This window comes from Ochlerotatus camptorhynchus, unplaced genomic scaffold (genome assembly GCF_037179485.1).
Source record: "Ochlerotatus camptorhynchus isolate MF236.1 unplaced genomic scaffold, CSIRO-AGI_Acam_v1.1 ptg000111l, whole genome shotgun sequence".
In the NCBI taxonomy this organism is placed as follows: domain Eukaryota; kingdom Metazoa; phylum Arthropoda; class Insecta; order Diptera; family Culicidae; genus Ochlerotatus; species Ochlerotatus camptorhynchus.
This window is the reverse complement of record NW_027040601.1, coordinates 1,314,808-1,339,754: the sequence shown is the minus strand read 5'-3', so window position 1 is coordinate 1,339,754 and position 24,947 is coordinate 1,314,808. Positions and strand designations below refer to the sequence as shown.

At 39.6% G+C, this 24,947-nt stretch overlaps 1 long non-coding RNA gene across 2 annotated transcripts; it reads right to left on the bottom strand.

Annotated features, from left to right (window-relative positions):
• Positions 1-10,151: 10,151 nt before the first annotated feature.
• Positions 10,152-24,304, bottom strand: LOC135699497 (uncharacterized). Of its 2 annotated transcripts, none has more exons than XR_010517525.1 (4): positions 23,906-24,304; positions 23,648-23,817; positions 10,618-10,859; positions 10,152-10,519 (listed from the first exon to the last, which is right to left on the bottom strand). It is a non-coding gene; the product is annotated as an uncharacterized LOC135699497 (long non-coding RNA). The 2 variants fall into 2 exon arrangements; XR_010517524.1 differs by having other exon boundaries at positions 23,648-23,770.
• Between the last annotated feature and the right edge of the window lie 643 nt (positions 24,305-24,947).

Genomic DNA, 24,947 nt, shown 5'->3' with positions numbered 1-24,947 from the left:
ACTTATTGGGCGGTAGCTAGAAGCTTAAGCTTGATTTTTATCCGGCTTAAAAATTGGAACAACTTTTGCATTTTTCCATTTATCAGGAAAGTATGTCAAATGGAAACATCTGTTAAATAGTTTTACCAAGAAAGACAAGGTACTGGGAGTTTTTTGATGAGGATTTAGAAAATTCCATCATCACCTGGAGCTTTCATATTTTGAAATTTTTTAGTTATAGACCTTACTTCGTCCAAATCAGCCCCCCAGGAATTATCAAAAATATTTTCCCGAGAGAAAATATTCAGATAATCCCGAGCAACCTGATTCTCAACTCTCGAATTGCTTAGCAAGTTTCTGAGCTTTTTCCAAATTTGTGATCAAAATTTCACCACCTTCTTTAAGCGCTGGAATTGGCTTTTGAGGTTTTTTCAAAATTTTTGTGAGTTTCCAAAAGGGTTTGGAACTCGGGTCTAGTTTAGAAACATTATTTTCAAAAGTTGTGTTCCTCAGGGCAGAGAATCGCTTTTTAATTTGTTTTTTTGCAAATCCCGCCAGATAACTTTCATGGCAGGATCGCGTGTTCTTTGATATTGTCTCCTACGGACATTTTTAAGACGGATCAAGAGCTGAAGATCGTCTTCTACTATAATTGAATCGAATCTAACCTCGCATTTTGGTACTGAGGCAGCTCTTGCTGCAACTATAGAAGTAGTCAGAGATTCAAGAGCATAATTAATTTCATCTTTGGTTTGCAAAGGAATGTTTGCATCGAAGTTATATTCCATAAATGTTCGATATTGCTCCCAATCAGCTCTATGGTAATTGAAAGTAGAGCTGTTGGGATTACAAATTATTTCTTGGGATTTTTCAAAAGTTACTGGAAGGTGATCAGAACCGAAGTCAGCATGGGTAACCAATTGGCTACAAAGTTGACATGAATCAGTTAAGACCAAATCAATAGTTGAGGGATTTCTTGCAGAAGAAAAGCATGTTGGGCTGTTTGGATATTGAATAGTGTAATAACCTGCAGAACAATCATCAAACAGAATATTACCATTGGAATTGCTTTGAGCATTATTCCATGAGCGGTGTTTTGCATTAAAATCACCAATAATAAAGAATTTAGACCTATTTCTGAAGGTCACCCTTGAGAAAATTCTTTTGCTGGCCTACGGATTGGAATGGCAAATAGGCAGCTATAAACGTAAGTTGTCCAAATTTTGTTTCAACAGAAACTCCCAAAGCATAGGTAGCTCCATTAACTCGCTGAAAATTGCAAGCAGCGAGGGGAGTAGGTACAGATGAAAAATTTGTAGCAGCGGTGATATTTGTACCTACGGGTACGAATGTAGAATTTGTTCCTCGCTGATCGTTGTTTTTTTTTTTTTTTTTTTTTGGTTTGTTTTTTCCGTCGATCTTGTTTTCCGTGCTGAGCACCAATGCTACCGACGTGCCAGGAAGGCAGCTCCCACACCTGGACCCTACCTATCGACCCATCAACTCATGAACCGGGGACCAACGGCTTTACTTCTCATCCGAAAGAAGGCGTGATCAGAGATGTTATGCCTCAGAACATCCCGGCGGCGCCGACTGGTATTGAACCCAGGCCTGCTGGGGTGAGAGGTAATCACGCTTACCCCTACACCACCGGCGCCGTTACTGATCGTTGTTAACAGCAGAGGAATTTGTACCTGGTCGGAAACGTGGAACGTTTCCTACCTGTCGTTTAGAACGAGATTGTAGGATCGCTTTGCGAGTCTTACATTCCCAAAAAATGGGATTTGTGGTTTTCACCACTATTTGAACATTTAAATTTCTTAGGCTCTTCCTTCACAGGACAGTCGTCCTTTGCGTGAGAGGAATCACCACAATTAATGCATTTAGCTGGCATGTAGTAATTTTTAGTTCCGTGACCCCATCCCTGGCACTTACGGCACTGGGTGAGGTTTTGGAAATTTCCTCCAGTCTTCCTGAAGTGTTCCCACTTCACTCGGACATGGAGCATAAGGCTAGCTTTTGCTAAGGCCTTAAGGTTGTTTAGTTCACTAGACTTGAAGTGAACTAAATACAAATCATTAGAAATCCCGTTGCGCGAATCGCCAGGACGGGATTTCATGTGCATTTTGATTACTTGGAGTGGCACAACTCCAAGTAATTTTGCCAATTCATCTTTGATCTGATCCAGGGATTCACCACTGGGCAGTCCTTTCATGACAACCTTGAACACACGTTCAGTTTTGGTGTCGTAAGTAAAAAATTTGTGCTGCTTCTCAGTAAGATACTTGAGAAGACATTAAAATCCATCCAAGGTTTCAGCCAATACACGGCATTCACCCCAAGTCCAATTTGTAGTGAAAACTTAACTTTCACGAAATTCAAAAATTCCATGCGAGAGCATGGAAATCGGAAGTGGTTATCACAATAGGGGGAATCTTTTCCTTCTTGGCATTAAGCCGGGAAAGTTTACTAGAATTTTTCTTGGATGATGGATCATTCTCATCATCCGTGTGCAAATCAAATTGATTACTCAAATTAATTTCATCAGAAGGGGGGTCAAGAGTTTTTCCTTTTCTTTTGCGTTTAGGCGCCATGGCGGCAGTAAATGTTTATCCAAATCGACTTCCAAGCAGATTACTATAAGAATCTGAAGGATCAAAGAGGAATTTTTCAAATCGATATCCAAGAAGGATTATCTCGGGTAGGGTCCAAACAAGGATCGAAGAGGAATAAGAGTTGAACAAGGTAGATTTTTTTTTACAGGTTGAGCACTGAAAAGTGCTGTTTAAATTTGTTGTAGCTATAGGTAGTAGTAACACTTCCTTCAGCAAAAAGCAAGAGAGCACGATGCGGACTGATTGCTAAACTCTGATTTTATTTAATGTACGTCGGTGTAACGAAAGCAGCCACAGCCTTGGGAGCTGCATCGCTAATTCGTGTAGCCGTGCCCGAAGCTGGATATCTTGGGCCGGTCACGACAATCGGTGCTTGAGTTTTAATCGGAAAGTCAACAACTAAAAAAAAACTACACCATCCGACCATTCGAACTGCTCGAATACATCCATGGTGGTTGCTGCTACACCAATCATTCCATCGTCCAACATATAATGGTGGACGAAATGTTTAAAGAAAGCCCATATCGAAGACTGCACAATACACACTAAGAAAAATTGATGTAAATTTAAGTGCTCTGAGACTGACATATACGAGCTTCAATTTTGACATAAAATTTAGTCATAATAGACGTGAAATTCAGCTCAATTGGACGTACTTTCAAACTTTTCAGTCTCGGAGAACTTAATTTTACGATGTTTGTTTACGTCTCATCCTTTATGTCAAAGATGGATTCCGTCACGGGTGAGATTATGTATTTCTAAGTGCGTAGGGTATCATAATATTTATTGAACGAATCCTGATTATTTAAACAGGGTGGCTATGAAGATTGCTCATCAGAGAAGGGTGATTTGTACAACACTATGTATGGTCTGTGGAAATGACCCCTTGTGACTTAAGTATTGCTGTTGATGGTTATCTGAAGACCTGAGTGAAGTCCTATAGGTTTGATTTCCAATTCCCAATTGATTGTCTAGTTCAATGGATTTATTAAATTCTGAAGCGAAGATCAACGACTGTTAACAAAATGCGAAACCTTAGCAACTTTTAGAAAATCGTCATCAAAAAACAGTGAAGCCGATTTATATAATATTCTTTGTCATTCTTGTCAATTTGTGCCCTAATGTGCCGCCGTGCCGTGCAGTGTGCCGTGATGTGTTTCGGCATAGTGTGCAGAGATTATTACCCCTTGAGATGTTCAGCTGTCTTTTCTGGGAGATTACATATAATTAAATAAGCATAATCAAAACATAACATATATAATGGCATTTACCGGTTAAAAACAAATAGGCAAAACGAACCAATTAAATAAAACATCTTTTAGTGCTACCAATAACCTACAATAAATAGAAAATAGGTTCCTTTTAATTTAGTTTTTCATTGTAGTTCTATTACAATTGTAACACTTTCACTTATTGACCCACATTCACTATCAACATTTATTATCCACATTCAATTTTGAAAGTGAAACCTTTTTTTTTTTAAGGCTTTATTAAAGATATTTTTAGTCTTAGGTTAGTTCATCTCTACGAAAGTGAAAGTGATACAATTGTAGTAGAATTAAAAGGAAAACAAACGTTATAAGGTATACAATTATTCTACTAAAACTTACATCAACCAATTGAGAATGAGATAGGTTACTTTAACATTTCACTTATATGCGCTTGATGGTTAAGAATAATGAAAAAACATTGCAATTAGACAAGATTTTATCGGTTCAGATTTGAACCGATAAAATAAATCGGTACACTAAAATCGGTTCGTGTGTGCTCAACTGTTTTTTTTCTAGGAAATTGATAACGCGGGATCAGCATAATGAATGCATAACATATAAAATTTAATTTTCCGGTTCAATACCTAATCGGTAAAATGAGTCGGTAAATTGAAACGGCTCACATAAACACATTTTCCCATACATAGAAAGTAGATTACGTTAGCAGTTCCCTTATGGGCGTTTAAGGGTTAAAAGACTGTCTGGTATTCGGGGAATTACGGTATTTTTTCCCTTGATTTGTTTTCCTTCGATCTTGTTTTCCGTACTGAGTACCATTGCCAGGGCTGGCAAATGTCATTTTCAATGAAAGATCTCACGCGGTATATACATTGGGTGAGAAATCGATGATAGAGATTTTCTTCAAAATCTCATCGAATTTTTTGTCATGACAGAACGTGATAGTGATGTTGTGATCATCGTAATTACTAGCTCATTTAATGCTTTTAAAGTTAATAGTCCCGAGAAAATTTTAATTATATACTCACCCCTCCCAAATAACAATTCTAGAGCTGCTTGGCTATATTCAAAATTTATAAAGGTTTTATTGCAGCTGCAACCATTACCTACAGCTTTATGACGGTCATATACAATGCAAGTCATGAAACATTCTTATAGCTAGCTACAAAACCCCTATAAAGCTAATTAAAAAACCAACTGATGCTTATGCTATTTTCACTTATGAAAGGTTTTATGATTGCTTTGAAGTATAAAAGAAAGTAATATGAATTGCCCTTATAAAACCCAAAAATAAAACCTTTTGTTGCTTTATGAGTAAGCGCAATAAAACTAGTTGGCCATGAAATGGTTATTTTAAAACAATTATAAGCATTCAGTTGCAACTTGTCAGAAATGTAAATAGGTGGTTTACTTTTACAACATAGAAAAGAATCAAAACTTTCCGGTACTTCCAAGCCGAGCGCAAAGAAAATCAACAAAATTGTTAGCATGAGCATGAAAACATTTCGTGTATACGTATACGCGACGGAGTGTGCGTAAGAAAAACGTCAGCAATCTCTATAATTCTTTCGGTTTCGCTCGCATATACATGGGGCGACACTGTCGAATCTTGGTCGAAATGCATGGAATGGTGACAGTCCTAGGACAAAAAGGTTGAAATCACGCATAACTTTTCATAAAGGTTAATGTACCATTCAAAACTTTTCCAAATGTTTGTTAAATTCATCGGTTGCACCCGTAGAATAAGAATATACATTTGCCCTCAAATAAAAAAAATGAATTCAACCTGAACATTGCATTAGGTCCTAAGTAACATTGACAGATTCTCTTCGTCGACTTTCTCTTTGCATCCCCACGGTCATGTAAAGACTTAAATCGCACAGTATGTTTCTTCAAAAAAGCTATTTATATAATGTATTTGCATAAGAGAAAAATATAACATTATATAGTTGTAAGCAAAAAAACCGAAACAGAAAGAAAAAACCATATTTTCGACATTTTTTTCTTTAACTCCATATAGCTTGGAACTAGTAGACTGTGGAAATTTAACGTCTTTGAAAGAGCTGTTCATTTTGTCAAGATAAACAACTTTGCCCAAGACATCAATTCTTCAAAACGTCAGAGAAAGAAGTTAGATTATGGCACCATATTTGCGGAAGAGTTTTGAACTATATGTTTATGTCAATAGATGGTCCTTATTATGATGAGAAATTTTGCCCAAGACACCAAGTCACGGAAATGTTTCGTTTCGGAGTTATTAATTTTGCTCCGCTAGGTTGGATTCGTTACCCAGTGTGCAATGTAAGCATTAGACATTTTAAGAAATTGCGCTTGGTGTTTTTCTTGCCTGCTGTCCTCTGTCGCCATATTGCCATTATGAAAATGCCATTAGCCTTGGAATAAAATCCAAGAAGTTTCAATAAAATAATGGCTCAATAAGAGATCCGAAATGATTTCCAGTGTGCATTGGTATGAATTTATGTATTGAGATCTATTTTATGTAAAATTAAGGTAATTCCATCAAATTCATTTGATTTCTGAAACAATCTTTTTTGTTAACTTGAATTATTTTGGAGGCGCATTTATTTAAAGCTCATATTATCCCAATATACACGATAAAATTTCAAGCGCATATGCTTTGGAACTTCAAAAAAGTCGTATATTTTCTTTAAGATTTTCACTAATGTCGCCATGAAACAAAATTGATTGCATGATGATCTTGACACCAACACTCAAACCTATTTTTACCGATAAAGATTTCCATATGAAAAAAAAAAGTTTCAGCAGAACAGAACAACAACAAGCTAATTTATGGCGGTTGCTTTGAAGCCAATAAAAATTAAATTGGCTTTATAACTGATTTTCACCAAAGCGTAATAAAACTGCTTGGATACAATATTACTCTTATAGAGGCTATGAGAACCTTTTGTAGAGTATGGGGCTTTCTGATTAAAGGTTTTAAGACAGCTTTATTGTGATTCTCAAACATGCTTTATAAACCTTATCAAGAGTGGTCCACTAAGCTGGAAGACGATCTTATAGCGGTTATCAAGAGGTTGTGCTGGAGCTATTAATTTTATTGACGGTTTTATAAAATTGATCTCAATAACCACTAATAGAGTGCAATAAAACAATAAATGCTACTTGGGCTATTCTGTATTTCGTTCCATACGAAATTCTCGTACAGAAAAAAATTGTATAGGAATTTCATTTTGAACAAAATACAGAATAGGGGTGACTCATTCTACCGATTACATACGGTTGTTTGCTTAAATTTATCTAAATCAGATAGAAATGATGATGTTAAAACCGAATAAAAATTATACTCATGAGTGCTTGATCATTGAAAAATGACAAGAAAGCTAATGATAGGTAGTTCCGTCTCGCGATAGTGAGAGGACCTGTTTTCTCATCGTTACATGACGGTCGTGATATTTACCAGCTCTGACATTGCTACTGACGCCAGGGAGACAGCTCTCACACATCTGAACCCTACCTATCTACCCATCAATCAATTCATGAACCGGGGACCACCCAACTAACATTTTCAGCTTTATAAGCCAACTTTTCCAGCATTGTGCTGTAAAGTAGCTGAAACAAAGCTGCAGATACAGCTACAAGCGAAAGCTAGCAAAATACTTTTGGAGAGCGTTTACTCAACTTTCACACAACCATTATTCAATTTGTCAGTCGCACTGAATAACATCAGCCAATCAACGCTAATGTCGCTTCTATACACACACTAATCAACCTTCAACTTGTAGCTGCAAAACAAAGCTAACAAAGTGAATATATTACTCATTTCATGGCTACTACGCAACCAACTACTCTTGCTGAATAACATAAACATCAAAAGTGCTTTTTCAGCAACTAAACAACCTGTACTCAGCTAATAAACTGTGTTAGTGCTACTTTGGAAGCATTTTTACAGTCAACTAGGTTTATTTTTAGACTTGTGCAGCTTTTACTCTGCTCCTTTACAAAACTGAAGTAACTAGTCGAGAAAAGTGATTCATATGCACTATTATAAAGCCTCTACTCAACGGTATTACGGTATTATTGTAAAAAGTCATGTATATTTGTTTACGTCAGTTCAAAGTGTTGGCGTAGCGAAGTTGGTAGTGTAAAGGTTGCTAATACGGTCGTCTCGAGTTCGATTCCAGGTTGGTGTAGGGTAAATGATTTGGTGGTTTGCTTATAACTAATTTCGAATAATTTGATTCGCACAGCAAAATAAACTCAATCAATTCCTCCAACAAAAAAAGCGTAAATAATATTTAACCCGGCTTCAAGAGAAAGCTGTGTAGTGATTATTGGATAACCGGGAAAAGGTTGAATAAGCGCCTTTCAAGTTCACATACAACTAAACAGCAGGATAACAGTTGTTATAGAAGCGTTAATGGATATGCAATAAGAGCTTGTCACAACTCTCCCAACAGTCATAATTAGGTGACTTAGTTCGCCAGATTTGCTTGTATAGAAGTTGAGTAAAGGTTTCCTCATATCGTATAACATTTAAATACAGCTTGAGGCTGTATAAATGAAATGAGTAAAGCGTTTACATTGCGAAAATTGTTAGTTGGGTACAACCCGAAGGAAGGCGTGATCAGAGATGTTATGCCTGAGAACATCCCGGCGGTGCCGACGGTAGGGTAAATAGCTCTAATGTTGACCTATGGATGTAAGATTGGGCCCATCGCTAAAAATCTGGTATTTATTGATTTTATCTAGATGAACGCGTCATTGGGATGATAATTTTGGTCGCTTTTGAAAATTTAGTCGATTGCTGAATTTATGTATGGGCCCAAATTAGGAGCATATAGGCCGACATTACATCCATTTCCCCTAGTCGGTAGAACATTCCGGAGCTAATTAAACGAAGCATTTGAAGGAAGTAAAAAAAAATGCATTGGGGGATTTTGAACAAACAATTTGTATGGGATATATTTAGACTGGATTACCATAGAGTTGGAGAAAATATCGAAATAGAGAGAGAACGAGCATGGGAAAGTTGACTGTTTGAAATAGTACTTTAACATATGAGGGGGTTAGAAGGAAAGGGGTGTAAGTGACTTTGATCGATTCTATTCATTGACTTTCTTTTTTGATAGCCACAGCTTTATAAACAGATTTTGCGCTTTTTCTGCCACATAGTTTGATAAAGGAGGTTCTCATCTAGCATCCAGAATGGCACACGAATCAAGGAATGTGTTTGCAGCTGAACTATTTACGAAAGAGAAAGTCGATGAAGAGAATTGATCAAAGTCACTTACACCCCTTTCCTTCTAACCCCTCATATATTTTAGGTAATTTTTGACTTGTCCGGGGATGTTTGCCACTACTTTGTTTGCCACTACTTGCCTATATTGGTAAGCTAACTGTAGGTACACAAGTGAACATCTTGAACGTATTCCATAGCCAACGTATGTATCCTAGTCTAAATGGCCATCCAATATTCCCCTGCTAACGATGTGCTTAGTAGCGATACCATCCACGCAATTATGACTTTCAAATATGAGGTCTTACGCTATAAGAACATGCTGCTTCGAAAGATGTGCACCGTAATCCAGTTGAAGTTTTCGTTTCCCATATCGACGGCGATTCATATGCCATTACAGAAATTGTGCGCACTCAAACTGAGTACTGACTGAGTTGTTGAAAAAAGCAAAATTCTCCCAGTCAGCAAAACATTCCCGTGTAGGATATGATGATTGCTATCGCAGCCTGGCTGAAGATGTTCGCTTTCCGCACATATGCGCGGCGTTTGGTGAATGGTTAAGAAGCTTCTTTTCGCCAATTCAGTTCGTCTTGTTGTACGGTAAGATGGTTGGCAAATAAGATTTTCTTTTGTGCTGTGCACATTGAAATGAGCAGCTCCAGATGCAATGTTTGGTACGAATTTGCATTCAAGAACCCTTAACATTTATAGAGTGTAGCAGTTTGCTTGTCAGTTTGATTGAATTGGGATTGCTTTTCATATTTGTAATGTACTAGAAAATTGGGATTAAATGGAGTATTATGCTCAGCTGAGAGACACCGACTTCCGGCAGTCTTTCAATTCGGTCATTTAATTTTTAATGAAATATCCCATTCACTTGGAAACAAAATAATTATAGGATCATCATATTTGGCCTTGGTAGTTTTGCAAGTGTCTGTATTTATGGACTAAGAGTCCGGATTTTGGTGCAATACGGCACCGGTCCCAAAGTTTGCTATCGAATTGATCGAATTCCAATTACGAAGGCTCCAGTTGGAAATTCCTTCGCTTAATCCCATCGGAAGAAAACTCATTAAAGCACCGTCGTCGCGCGAAATCACTCTACTCAATTTGGCTTTATTTAGAATTTAGGAACTTGACACACACGTTCGCAGAGCTACACACTCGCTTCGACTAAGCCCGGCAATAAATTCTCCTCTCCTGAACGGCAGCCTGCCTGGCTGCCTGCGGCCGAACCGGATGTTTCCATTCCGCTATCGTAAATAATCATCATCTGTAGATTTAGTCGACACAGTTCCCTTTTTCGGATGACCGCACACACTCTGCTGGCTGGCCGTTCTCGCTAATGTAGTCGCCTGGCATCAGGAATCGGGAGGGATTTCAGAGCTGATTATGATCTCCGGTGTGGCTGAATTTGGGACCGAGAGCACAATTGAGGCATGAGACTGGTCAGCTACGGACCCATCTATCACCATTATCTGCGGGGTGGGATTAGAGGCACAAGCAGAACAACTTTTTCACTTAATCGGTTAAAATTAGATTAGAGTTCGGTCCAGTCGATTGTCGGGAGATTTACCTCTAAATTTTTGCACTACATGGTAAAACGTCCGTTGGGACCGATTAGTATACCATGGGGAATCGATTGCTGAAATCGGTCTGGTACGTTGAACGGTAGATTTCGAAACTGTTGGGACCATAAGCGGAGGTCCTTCTCTGATGATAGCACGAATTGTTCCAAACGTCCTCGTACATTGCCTGAGTGGTTGTCTTCGGGATAAAATGTTTGGTTGTGTAGCCAAAAGTGCGATAGGTGGCACGCTGTGGAAGGGAAAAAGAGATTATTTTCGATTACACTGGGCAAAAATGGCTGAATAGGGGGAATGGCTCTAATGTTGACCTATAGATCTAAGATTGGGCCCATCGCTTAAAATCTGCTATTTATCAATTTTATCTAGATAAGCGCTTCATTGAGACGGTACTTATTGATATTTTTGGTCGCTATTGAAAATTTAGTCGATTGCTGAATTTATGCATGGGCCCAAATTAGGGGCATTTAGGCCGACATTACATCCATTTCCCCTATTTGCAGAATTATGTTTCCCATGGCACTTTGTAATTTTACAAGTAAATATTAAAATTTGTTTTCAATGTATAGTGGACCCTACACGATTGCTTTTATTGACAATAATCGTATTGTCAATACATTCTATATTGACGTCAATACATCGAGATTGTCAATATTTCTGAATTCACATCATCAATATTATTGTCAATAATTCCCCTTCGCGTCAATATATTGATGCGTGTGAGGTTTGCTTATGATGCTGAAACTAAAATCGATGGCTTGCTGGATGAGCAGCATGCAGTGTCTGAAATTTGCAGACCTATAAACTTCGTGATTGTTGAGACCCTTATGCTCCATCTTCCTTTGCTTCACGAGCTTTCGACTGTTCTTAGCTTTGTGATCATTGAAGCACTTCCACAGTTATTCATTACAAACCAATGCCAGTGGCCAGCATAATCATACTCTTTACCCAAGGAAATTTCCAACCATTGACCTACGGCTTGGTGATACCATGCTTTAACAGACTTGGTTATCTGAGGACCCTATTAAGATCCATGTTCTTGATTTATCCAAGTATCATAAATAATGGTTTTTACCTTCGAGTAGAAAACATCATATACATTTATGATTTTCCCGTAAACGAAACAATTATATTTTTGGTACGATTCTTTAGATCAAACCTACAAAACACGGTCTATTGCGACCTTACAAACAAATATTTACTCTCAATTTTCTTAAAAACAAACGAAGCGCTCCAAACGAATCTATTTTTACAATCCATATTTGCCTTCATCTGTTCGACGAAGTTAAATGAGGTTTCAATGCGTTTGAACGAAATTGAAGCACATTGGCCGAATTTAAAATCAAGAAGCAATGTTCTAATTAAAAAAAAAATAAAAAAAAATGTTTCTCTTCCTCAAACGTTCATCTAGATAAATTTGATAAATAGTAGATTTTTATCGATGGGCCCAATCTTAGATCCGTATGCCAACATTAGAGCCATTTCCCCTATTAGGGTTATGGGATGTAATATCAGCCTAGCTCCTAACTTCGACCTATCAAGCAAATAACTAATTTATTCAGCAATAATACATAATAATAATGAAAAACTAATATCACATCTGCTGTGAAATTGAAATCCCTAAATGAATTGCCTATTTTTGGGACAAATTTAGTACATTTATGGATCTTTTTTGAAGGAAAAGTTGAGTGAAATGTTCATATTTTTCGATTTTTAGGCACCGTGATATTGCCATATTATAGCACTAACGAAAATCTGCGGTGGTCATCAAAAAACCTGATAATTTCATGAAATGAAAGGACTTACCTTTTTGTAGCATGGTATCCAAATAAATCAATATCGCAGTTTTCATTTGTCTTGTTTATTTAAATGTTTTAACGCAATTTGCTCTTTAAAACTGTTTGCCGAACTTTAGGGACGTCATTTTGAGACGTGTTTTTAATTATAGCCTACGAAATTTATATGATGACTTTATATTGGTATTGGTGAAACCATTTGCATAGACGACGAGTCTGGAACTCTTTACTCCTGTAGGAAAATCCCATAATCAAATGTTAGTTTCGAGAAACGGATAATTTTTGCACCTTTTTACTCCATTGAAAAGTCCTGAAGGCAAAACGGGTCGAAACAATACGTCAATTCGCGTCTACAAAGCTTCTGTAGCTCTTTACTCCTATGGGGAAATCCGATAAGCAAACGTCACTGGATGCATGACTTTTTCTTATTCGGTCGCTCTACTGATAAAAACCGTAGCCGTAACCGTAACCTTTACTTGAAAATTCCATGTCGACCAGCGAACTAGTTCTAGATAAACATCTCAAAAGGACCTATCTGCACTGATCGATTCTCTTCATCGACTTTCTCTTTCGTCAATAACTCAGCTGCAAAACCTTTCCAGGATGTATTTAACGTTTTAGACGCTAGATAAGAACCTTCTTTATCAAACTATGTGGTAGAATCAGCACAAAATCTGTTTGCATAGCAGCGCAGTTTTGTAATTTGTACTAAAGGTTTAGTACGATTAGTTATCCTCCCATTTCATCCTCCAAGAATGTTATACAGGTACCCTACATTGAGGAGCATAAGAATTCGATCAAGCTCAAATCTGTACCGGATTTTTAGTACGATTAGCTATCCTCCAAGCAAATCCGTTAAAATGTATTGTGCTCAGTAATATCGAAATTATTCACCGTCAAATAAATTGAGGACATGACCATCATTCAGAACTCGTCCTTAACTTGTAACTTGGAGCCTCTAAGATTGAAAATTATTTTTTTTAAGAAAAAGGTATTTTTTAATATTCTAAGCCACATAACTTGAACCCAAAACAAATTGAGGACATGATCATCATTCAGAACTCGTCCTTAGAGTCCTGCAGGCGAGTCCTGGTGTTGGAAGCTCACGCCACGAACTTGTAACTTGGAGCCTCTAAGATTGAAAATTATTTAAAAAAAAAATGTATTTTTTAATATTCCAAGGCTTATAACTTGAACCCAAAACAAATTGAGGACATGACCATCATTCAAAACTCGTCCCAGCCGAGGCATAAAAATCTCTGTTTACGTCTTCCTTCGGAAGGGAAGTTAAGTGGTTGGTCCCGGCCCATGTGTGTGTGTGAATGGGTGCGATAGCCTGAGCAGGTGTGGAAGCTGCCTTCCTGCACATTCGATTGCCGTAAATGGATGGCAATCGATGTCCGTCGGTGATTGGCACTAGATTGCGGAACAGAGACCGACGTTAAATAAAGGAATGAAGAAGTGGATTATGAATTAATTGAAATTTTGGTATTTACTACAAGCTAACTTATAATTGCTCAAATGTACTGTAGGAAGTGATGCAATGGTTCGCTAATTAACTGAAATATGATTCTGTTCAAAGGTTTTGGGAAGAAACACCATTTCACGATACGTTTCTGATGAACTGATTTTTTTCAATTCATTAATGAACATTTACAGTTACCTACCCACTGAGAGAATTAGCAAAAATATTATCAGCAATGTCAGGCTGCTGTCATTGCTTTAAATGAACTATACCTCATGACTATAATTCCTTGTGCGTCAACATAATTTTATACAATTTAGAATTAATCAGTATGGTTTTTTGAAATATGATTTAACTTCATAAGGCACACGGCTGTCGAATTTGATCTATGTTTGAGTTCTGTTCACTCAAATTCGCAAAAACGCAGGTCACTCAAAGACTAAGTAAAATGTTCCTCGGTTCTCCAGAAAAAAAAAAATGTTTCGAATGTAAGGAAAATCGAGAGAGGTTTCACTCAGTCTAATAATATACTCTTAGACTGAGTAAAATTTCCGTCGATTTTCTTCATATTGGAGCACATTTACGAGGAAAAGCGAGGAACATATTACTCAGTCATGAGTGACCTACATTTTTGCGATTATGAGTGAAAAACCACTCAATTTTGAGCCGATCTCATGGGCCGAGCATTGAAATTCCGATTTAAGCCTTTCGGACTGTTACTTCTAAAGCAACATGTGATAAGGTTCTATGAGCCGAATGTAAATAATAACTTTACACGATTGCTCATGAATCACAACACGTCCTCGCAAATTAACTACACCATTTGATAGAGCAAACTTATATATACCTATATATACTGCTGTTGGTTTGCCTAAATGAGTCTTTTTTTTTTTAATAATTTGTTTATTTTTCCAGGCTCATTTGCTGTAGCTTTGCGGAGCCGATATTCATTGTTTAGACAACAAAATTACTTAAAACTAACGTTAGTAAAGCGGGGGCCGATTACTCGCGGCTATCTCGAGGTTAGGGGTAACAAATTGTAACAAATGGATGGCAGGGTAGGGATTGTGAACACAAGGTTTGGAGAGCAATGTGCTCTTGATCTCGAACTAGGCGACACTCTGATGAAAAAGACAAACATGGGGGTACACCGATGGGCAGCTAACAACTTGGGAGAACACAAGATGACACTAACTACTAAATCCTCAAATCTATCCGTTTTAAAAACTCATAAATTAAATTCAAATAGTCGAGGTCTCGGCTCGCCAAGACATCTCTAACGGGTATCGCGGGTTGTTTTCCTCGGGCCCTGAGGGATGTGGATAACTCAGATCTGGCAACACGGTGTAAGGTACATGACCAAACAACATGCTCGATATCGTGATAACCACTGCCACACGCACATAAATTGCTGTCTGAGAGCCCAATTCGATAGAAATGCGAGTCTAACGAGCAGTGAATGGACATTAGCCTTGATATAACGCGTATAAAGTCGCGGCTCATGTCCAACCCTTTGAACCATGGTTTGTTCGACACCTGTGGGAGAATAGAATGTAACCATCTTCCCAATTCACCATCATTCCATTTTTGTTGCCAACTGATGAGGACTTGCTGGCGAGCAATGGAGAAAAATTCGTTGAAGGCGATTTGTCGCTCAAAAATATCGCCTTCCATAGCGCCCACCTTAGCCAATGAGTCCGCTTTCTCATTACCCGGAATTGAGCAATGAGATGGGACCCAAGCTAAGGTGATAGTATAGGAGCAGTTAGATAAAGCACTCAGTTTAGATCGTATTTCAGGCAGGAAATACGAGGAGTGCTTCATCGGCCTCATTGAACGAATAGCCTCCAACGAGCTAAGACTATCCGTAAAAATGAAATAATGGTCAGAAGGTAGTGAGGCAATTCGCTCTACTGCGTAAAATATAGCTGCGAGTTCCGTAACGTATACGGAGCATGGTTTCTGCAGTTTATAGGGGGTGCTATAAAATTGATTAAATACACCAAATCCAGTGGAAGCATTTATGGTTGACTCATCTGTGAAAAATCTTTTATCGTTACTTACATGGTGGTACTTGATTGCAAAAATTGAGGGAACAACCATCGAACGATGGTGATCTGGTATTCCATGGATTTCTTGCATCATGGTCAGATCAAAATTTACAGAGGAACTACAAAAGGCTTGAAAGCAATCACGATTGGAGATTAATGAAGAAGGGCCAACCTCCAGCGTCATGTACTCATAGTACAAACTCATGAATCTTGTTTGAGGATTTCGGTCGAGCAGCTTCTCAAAGTGTTCTATTACCAAAGGATTAATTACTTCACAACGGATGAGAAACCGGAAAGACAGCTCAGCGAAACGATCTGTCAGTGGGAGAACACCCGCGAGTACTTCGAGGCTCATCGTATGAGTCGAGTGCATACAGCCTAGCGCAATACGAAGGCAACGGTATTGAATCCGTTGCAGCTTAAGGATGTGTGTTTTTGCTGTGGATTGGAAGCAAAAACTGCCGTACTCTAAAACCGAAAGGATGGTTGTTCGATACAACCTAATCAGATCTTCCGGGTGTGCTCCCCACCAAGTTCCGGTTATTGTACGAAGAAAATTAATTCTTTGCTGGCATTTTTGTTTCAGATACGCAATATGTTTTCCCCATGTGCATTTGGAATCTAACCAGACACCTAAATACTTGAAAGAAATACTTTGCGTGATTGTTCTACCCTTTAGTTTAAGCTGTAACTGTGCAGTATGATGCTTCCTAGAAAAACAACCAACTCAGTTTTCTCCGGAGAGAATTCGATACTCAGCTTCATAGCCCAAGTAGACAAATTGTCTAAGGTATCTTGCAATGGTCCTTGCAGGTCCGGTGCACTTGGCCCTATAACGGACACAACCCCGTCATCTGCAAGCTGCCTTAGCGAGCAATTTTCATCAAGACAACCATCAATGTCTTTTACATAAAAATTATAAAGAAGGGGGCTTAAACATGAGCCCTGGGAGAGACCCATGTAACTAATTCGTGAAGTTGTCGAGGCAACAAGTTGCTCAAATAGTTGTTCATAATTGGTGAAAGCCCACTATCGTGGAGTTGAAAAAATGAGTCTTAATCCACGAGAAATCGACGTTTAAAGCCATTGTTTACATTTGGAACATAGGAAAATTTCACATGTTGATCTAGAATTGACTTAACAGTTCGTTATATGTGTGTCGTGAGATGATCTATTTGGCTTTTATGATGATTCTAAAAGCATCGTGGTTTATGTTATCTGGATCAACCGGAAAGAAAACACTGTCTCTTTCTTTCTCATCAGTTCTTACGCAAGAAGTTTAAGTGATGTCAACAATGAGGTTACGTATGAACGATAAGGAATGACAAAGAAGCGTGATTTCACATGCCGGACCTTTAAGGATCGAGGGTCATCTTCGATAGGCCGAAGTTACATCCATTTATAGACCCAATTTGAGCACAGTAGGCCGACATTACATCCACGTACTTGGAGAGTTTTCAAGTTAAAATAGTGAGTTTTACAATTTTCTGTCGTGTTTAATTAATATCCAAATAATAAGGATATTTCAGCTTGCATATTGGCAGTGAAATATCTTTTGAAGCTCAATTATTAAATAAGATATGGCATACAATGTAATTGAAGGCTTCAGGTTAGAGACATGTACCCTATGTCGTTTTTGTTTTTGCGGTGTAGCTACACCGGTGCTACACTGGTTTTTTTTCCTTTGGTTTGTTTTCCGTCGATCTTGTTTTGCGTGCTGAGCACCAATGCTACCGACGCCAGGAAGGCAGCTCCCACACCTGGACCCTACCTATCGACTCATGAACCGGGGTCCAACGGATTTACTTCCCTTCCGAAGGAAGGCGTGATCAAAGATGTTATGCCTCAGAACATCCCGGCGGCGCCGACTGGGATTGAACCCAGGCCTGCTGGGGTGAGAGGTAATCACACTTACCACTACACCACCACCGCCGCCAGTGCTACACTGCTGTACATCGAAATAATTTAGGGTGTAGATATAGGATGCACCTTTGTTTACGAACAAATATTGTTGAGCTGTCAAAGACTCGCGCTTATTCCTGCTTAAACTGCACCGGTGCTACACCGCAAAAACAAAAACAACATTAGATAAAGCCATAGCTGTCAAAATTACAATTGAGATTCAAAATTGAGCTTGATTGAGATGTACTAAAAAGATGTTTGGCTAAAGTCCAGGGCTGTTACAATATTTTCTAAATTTGATCCGTGAAATCCGCGATTTCTCAAAAGAAATCCGCGGCTTTAAATACTAATCCACGACAAAAAAAAAAACCGTTTTGAAAAAACCTTTGAAATTAAAAAAAAACATTGTATCATCTTCAGTTATTTATGTATGGTATAAATTCTGAGTAATTAGTGAACATAATAAAATAACCTTACATTATGAGATTCTATTGAATAATACCGGCCTTGATTTGATGGAACATTATTTAAAAAAATAATGCATTTTCATTTGAAATGCAAATTTTCTTGAAAATTAACCTTTGCGTCTCTGACGTATTTTGCTGTCGTACACTGCCGGCAACCGTAAGTCAGTCCCATCTGCATTTTTATCAATTTTGAGTTAGGGTTGTCATTTAGCTTAACTTTTCATGTATTTTCAGCTATGCTATTCAAAAAAGTAAGTTTGTTCTAGAAAAGTGGAAAACAACACCAAATCAAACTGTCCCATAGTGGAAAGTAACCGCAAGTCAGTCCCATTGAAAAAAAAAAAACAAATTTCACGAAATAATCAAGAGAACAACGTCATAACTTTGTTTTTAGCTTTGTTTATTAAGTAAAGATAATGTTTGATAACAATTGATATAGAAAAGCATCTCCGCTGAAAGTTTTCGAAGCGTTTCTATGCATTTACGACTAGTTGTCATATATCCGGTTAAGAAGAATGCTGCTCTGGCAAATCAGTCCAGTACGATTTGCTGTCGGCGTTGATGAGTGGTGCAATAACTTTAAGCAAAGCAGCTTTTCTGTCTGCAGCTATTCCTTTGGGCGAAGCCTGCCGTTTCAAGGTGTTTTCCAAAAGAAATCCGTCACACTGAATCTGCTTCATTTGCTTTTTCGAAAATAGGGTACATCGATTCATCGGTTTGCTTCCGTCGACAGCATTGCTGTAAGAAAGCTCGAAGCTTCCTTTCTTGAAAATAATGTATTTTATATTTTCAATATACGGTCGAGGTTTGCACTGTTTAATTACGTACTGGCTGGTGTTTATGGTCGTGCAGAAAAAGTCGCTGAACTTCATGTTCATTACCTCCACGTTTTTCTTTGCCTTTTCGACCAATGCTGAAAAATCTGGAAATGTTTAAGCTGGTTTACTATTGCGCATGCTTTTTTCGATGGCAGCATGTACGCTATCTGCAGCCATGAACGTATGTCCAGTTTCGAAAAACTTGAAGGAAACTTTTCTAACACTAACAGCATTATAATTCAGCAGAAGTATCATGTGTTGGAACATATTCTAATTTTTGTTTTGGGCGCTGCAGTTGTCCAGCCAGAAAATTATTTCCTCATAGTTGTTGAATCGCTCGATTACTTGGTGGAAACAGCTAGTTATATCGGTAGCGTGACGTCCTGCAGTCGACTCATCCCATAGACATGTTATCACAGGAAGAATCTTTGCGTATTTTCCCACCGATGCAAAAGTTTCGTTGTAAGCAACTGCGCTCAAGAACACGCCACTTTCAACTGCCCTGCGGATGGAGCCGTGGCGTTAAAATGCGCCAACTGTGGTGGTGCACATCAAGGTTCCGACAGACAGTGCTCCAAACGCGAGGACTTCAAACGCATCCGAAAACAGGTGGCAACTAACAACCAACCAGGACGCAAGAAGGACAAAGTCCCGGCATTTCAGACGGTGGATTTCCCGCCCCTTCGTGCTCCTCAGCAAAGGCAAGTGAATTTGCGGGTGGATTCCGCTCAAACAACTTCCGGTGATTCTGCTGGCCAAAGCTCTCCATCCCCGCTGGATTCTGGAGACAACCAACAGCGCAAAACAACAACCCCGATCTGTCCTCAGCGGATGAACTGATGGAAATCTTCGTCAACATGTCCGGTGCTCTTCGTAAGTGCCGCAATAAGCCCGAACAGATCCAAGTGCTCGGTAAGTTCATCATCCAGTATGGCGTCTAAACCGCTAACTATCGCTACCTGGAACGCTTGCTCTGTAAAAGCAAAACAGATTGAGCTTGTCGACTTCCTCCGCAAGCACAGCATCGACGTGGGCCTTCTAACCGAGACCCATCTAAAGTCCGGCGACAGCTTCTGGTTGCTTGACCACAACATTATCCGGCTTGATCGCACCAGCTCCAGGGGGGTGGTGTTGCGGTCGTCGTCAAGAAAGGAATAAAATACCACACTCTGTCCCATATCCGCACCACTATCATCGAGGCCCTTGGTGTGGAGGTGGAGTCGTCGACTGGATACGTCCAGTTCATCGCCGTCTACTGCCCTCGACAGTGTGCCGCCAGCAGTGGACTAGCGGCTAAATTCAAGAAGGACCTTTCCACTATCACCCGTAACGGTTCCCGCTTCGTAGTAGGAGGAGATCTAAACGCTCGCCATGAGGCCTGGCTTAACTACAGGCAGAACCAGAACGGTCGTCTGCTGTTCGACCACTCACAGTATGGGCTGTACTCCGTTTGGTTTTCGGATGAGCCAACATTTATCTCACCGGCGGGCAACCCATCGACGCTAGACCTGTTCCTGACAAATATCGGCTTGTCCAAGCCGGTAGCCTTGAACGAACTCAGCTCCGACCACCAAGCGGTGGTGTCTGAACTGGGCTGCAACGTGGCTCCTGCTTCAAGCCTGCGCAAGGACTATCATCGCGTAAACTGGGCCCAGTTTGGACGCGTGGTAGACAGGCACATCATCGACAACCCGCCGCTTGATACCGTGGAGAACATCGACCGTGCGTTGGAGGGACTCCACCAAGCCATAACCTTGGCTGACGAGGCGTGCGTCCGACGAGTTCCTGTGAGGGGTAATTTTTTTGCTATTGATTCCCACACCCAACTCTTAATTCGCCTGAGAAATGTTCGTAGACGCCAGTTTCAGAGGACTGGAGATCAAGCGAGGAAACGTGAAATGGCCGATCTGAACAAGGAGATTGCTTCCAGAATGGTCTCACTCCGGAACGAAAGTTTCGGGCGGCTTGTCCAGAATCTGGACGACCGCTCCAGACCATTCTGGAAAGTTGCCAAGGTCTTAAAGACGCACCCTAAACCTATTCCGCCACTAAAAGATGTAAATGATGACTATCGGCTCATAATCACCCCTCAGGATAAAGCAAATGCGATTGGTGAGCATATTGCCAAATCGCACTTGCTTGGCTCATAAGAGATGAACTAGCCTATGGCTACAAATCTCTATAATAAAGTAATAAAAAAAAAAAAACTTGCTTGGCTCCAACATCCAAAGTCCGCTTGAAATTCAGGTTGAGCAATGCGTACTCAACCTTGATTCCTCCCCTTGTGTCATCTCTCCGGAGGATAGAATCACAGTGGAACAGATTTGCTCAGCGCTTAAATGCACCAAAAACATGAAGGCCCCCGGGTTTGACGGAATATTCAACCTATTGTTGAAAAATCTCAGCATGAAGGTTCACTCTCTGCTGGCTGCTGTCTTCAACAGATGCTTGGAACTGCACTACTTTCCAAGCATCTGGAAGACAGCGAAAATCATACCTATCCGCAAACCCGGGAAGGACCCAACGCTAGCTTCAAGCTACAGACCAATCAGCCTCCTTTCAGCGCTGAGCAAATTGTTCGAGAAACTCATTCTCAATTGTTTGCTCAAGTTTGTCGAGAAAAATAACATTCTCCTTCCGGAACAGTTTGGGTTCAGAAAGGGGCACTCCACCAATCACCAGCTAGTGCGGGTGATGAATAACATCCGAAGTAACAAAGCTGTATCCAAGTCCACAGCCATGGCCTTGTAAGACGTTGAGAAAGCGTTTGATAATGTCTGGCACAATGGGCTTGTATACAAGCTTTGTAACTTCAACTTTCCATTACATCTGGTTAAAATCACCCGTAGCTACCTCCAGCAAAGGTCGTTTAAGGTATCGTTGAACGGTTGTCTTTCAGACACGTTTTCCATCCCAGCAGGAGTCCCGCAAGGCAGTCTGCTGGTCCCCTTGCTTTACAGCATTTACACTTCCGACATTCCTCCCCTTGGAGACGGTTGCGTGTTTTTCCTGTTCGCAGATGATACCGCAATAGCCGTCAAAGGAAGGATGCCTCGCGAAATAACGAACAAACTTCAACGATGCCTTAACGCCTTTGCTGATTATGCCACCACGTGGAAAATCAAAATCAAAATCAATGCTTCCAAAACACAAACAATCATGTTCCTCCATCGGCAATCACTCAAACTAAAACCGGCTCCCTCTTGTACTGTAATCATGGATGGCACAAGGGTTGAGTGGTCCGCCGAAGTAACCTATCTCGGGATGTTGTTTGACGAAAAGCTCCTATTCCGCTCGCATGTGGAGAAAACCGTAGTTAAGTGTTCCGCCTTGGTTAGGTGTCTGTATCCGCTGATTTTCCGCAGATCCCGCCTCTCAAGGGTGAACAAACTGGCCGTCTACAAACAAATCATAGCACCTGCAATCCTCTACGCAGCTCCGGTGTGGGAATCATGTGCACAGACTCACAGGAACAAAATTCAGGTACCTCAGAATAGAGTGCTGAGGATGGTTCTTGATCGTCCTTTCGACACTAGAATAACAAATTTACATGAAGAGGCAGGCATTGCCAAAATAGATTCCAAAATTAACGAAACTAAGACTAAATTTGCACAAAAATGTAATTTATCAGAACATGCTTTGATAAGCAATTTGTATATAGTAGGTTAGGTGTACATAGTAGTTGTAGGTTAGTTGTAGTTGTAAATAGTAGTTATAAGTAGTCTCCTTTTTTCAATTCAAATCAAACCAATCCCACCAAGGTGGTCATACTTTAAAATAGGCTTGATAGGACTAGGAACTGTAAATAATAATTAAAATCTCAAATGTACTAAAGTTGAAAAGACGCATCTGTGTCACTTAAAAAAATCATACATGTAAACCACACAATCACAAGAAATAAAGATCATTTAAATTGCAAAAAAAAAATGGAACTAAGAGCTCCATTATTCTGGCTTTTCAATATGTCACTAGATTCTAGAATCTTCCCAAAAACATGGAAAAGCTCTTTTCTAGTGCCTATTTTCAAAAGTGGTAAAAAATCGGACATACAAAATTACCGAGGAATTGCTGTTATTTCCTGTATCCCAAAGCTTTTCGAAGCGCTCGTCAATGAAAAACTATTCAATCAGATTAGGACTCATAACTCATACCAGGACTGTCATAAGTAAATTTCAAAGTCAAGGAATTTGAAAAAAAAACAGCTTGAACATTTTGCGAGTTGAACATTAATTAAAAATTTCATTTACTTATTAAAATCGTAGTTTAAATTATTGGGCTATGTTGAAGATTCTAAAATTTTTGATTTTCGTCTCTCGTAGCTCGTCAATTACAAATCACTCGATGTTTACCCAAGTCGATACGTTAAATATCGAGTTAGGGAGAGTGGACCGTATGCACAATTTAAGAAAGAATCCTGTATGAAATTTGTTTTGTTTGAGAACTTATTACGACCGCTAAATCTCTACCCGATACCTAAGTGGCAACATATTACATAACCATTATAACTGCAGACATACTCACCCCCACCGAGCAGCACGGGCAATCCTTGGGAAACTGCTGTACCCGTTCGTCCCAACCGGAAATTTTCACCCGCATATCAGTATACTTGGAAATGATGGCATGATCCATCATTCTGTCGCCCGCCTGTTTATGGAGTGCCAAAAACACAATTATCTTAATTTTTCTTCCAGCTGTGCAGTCGAAACCCCAAAATGATAATTTATGTAGCATCCGTGAAATTGGCTTGCCATCACCATTCCACATTTAACTTCAACTTACTATTGTTCGCTTGATTGGTCCCCCTGCGCTCGCTCGTTGGTAATAACCGCCACCGACACCCCGGAAGTGAGGCTTTAATTTATGCTTCGGATGTTCCTCCTCACACGCGCTCCCCGGGCAACGGAAAAAAACTGTCACGAAATTTACTCTCACTCACAAATTTACAATCCAATAAAAATGGATATCCACATGCACACAAGGGGGAAAGCGCGAGTAAAATAAAATATTGAATTACGACCGAATTGCAGTTCCGATCGAACAAAGCGACCACGACGACGATGAGTACACACGGTGGCCAATTGTGACCAGCGCCAAACTCGACTGCGAGTGGAACCGAACTGAGGAAGAGGAAAAAATCCAATATATTGATACGTCAATATGACATTTAATACCGAAGGTTTTTTTTTTTCATTCGTTGCTTCGATTTCGTCCTGCGCTTCCTGAGCGACAAAAATAACAAAGTGTGTGAAGCATAAATTACGGGCACTGTAAGCAAGTGCACATAGCAGTCCGATCGCACGGTAACCAGGATATGGATATGGTGGGAAATGGAGAATGGCAAAACAAAACGTGAATGGTTGCAGCTACATACATTCGCACTATGTATCGCGCATGTGACTGCCATATTTGGGGCAGATCATGGGTGTGGGAGATGTGGGGGATTGGAAAATCGAACGTCGCGCCATCATCGCCGCCAAAGTTCCGTGGAAACGGAAACGTGTAATTGTTCATTGGCGATATACAGAAGTTGGCTGCTGCTGCCACTGAAGGTTGAAGGTTGTGCCATGGTGTGATTTTGGCTAATTTCCGTTCGTTTATTTTCAAACAGTTCCAACGATTGGTGTTTCAATCGTTTTTTTTTTTATGGAAACAAAGCTGGAATCCCTTCAACATTTTACATCAAAACGTTTTCAATCAATTTCGATAAATAAGACCGAGTTCTACAATTCTCGTTTCTCTTCAATTTCTCCCTAAATCTGGGTCTGGGCCAATCTCTAGCAAATCCTTCAATCCATTAGGTATGACAAATAGCTCAACCGTG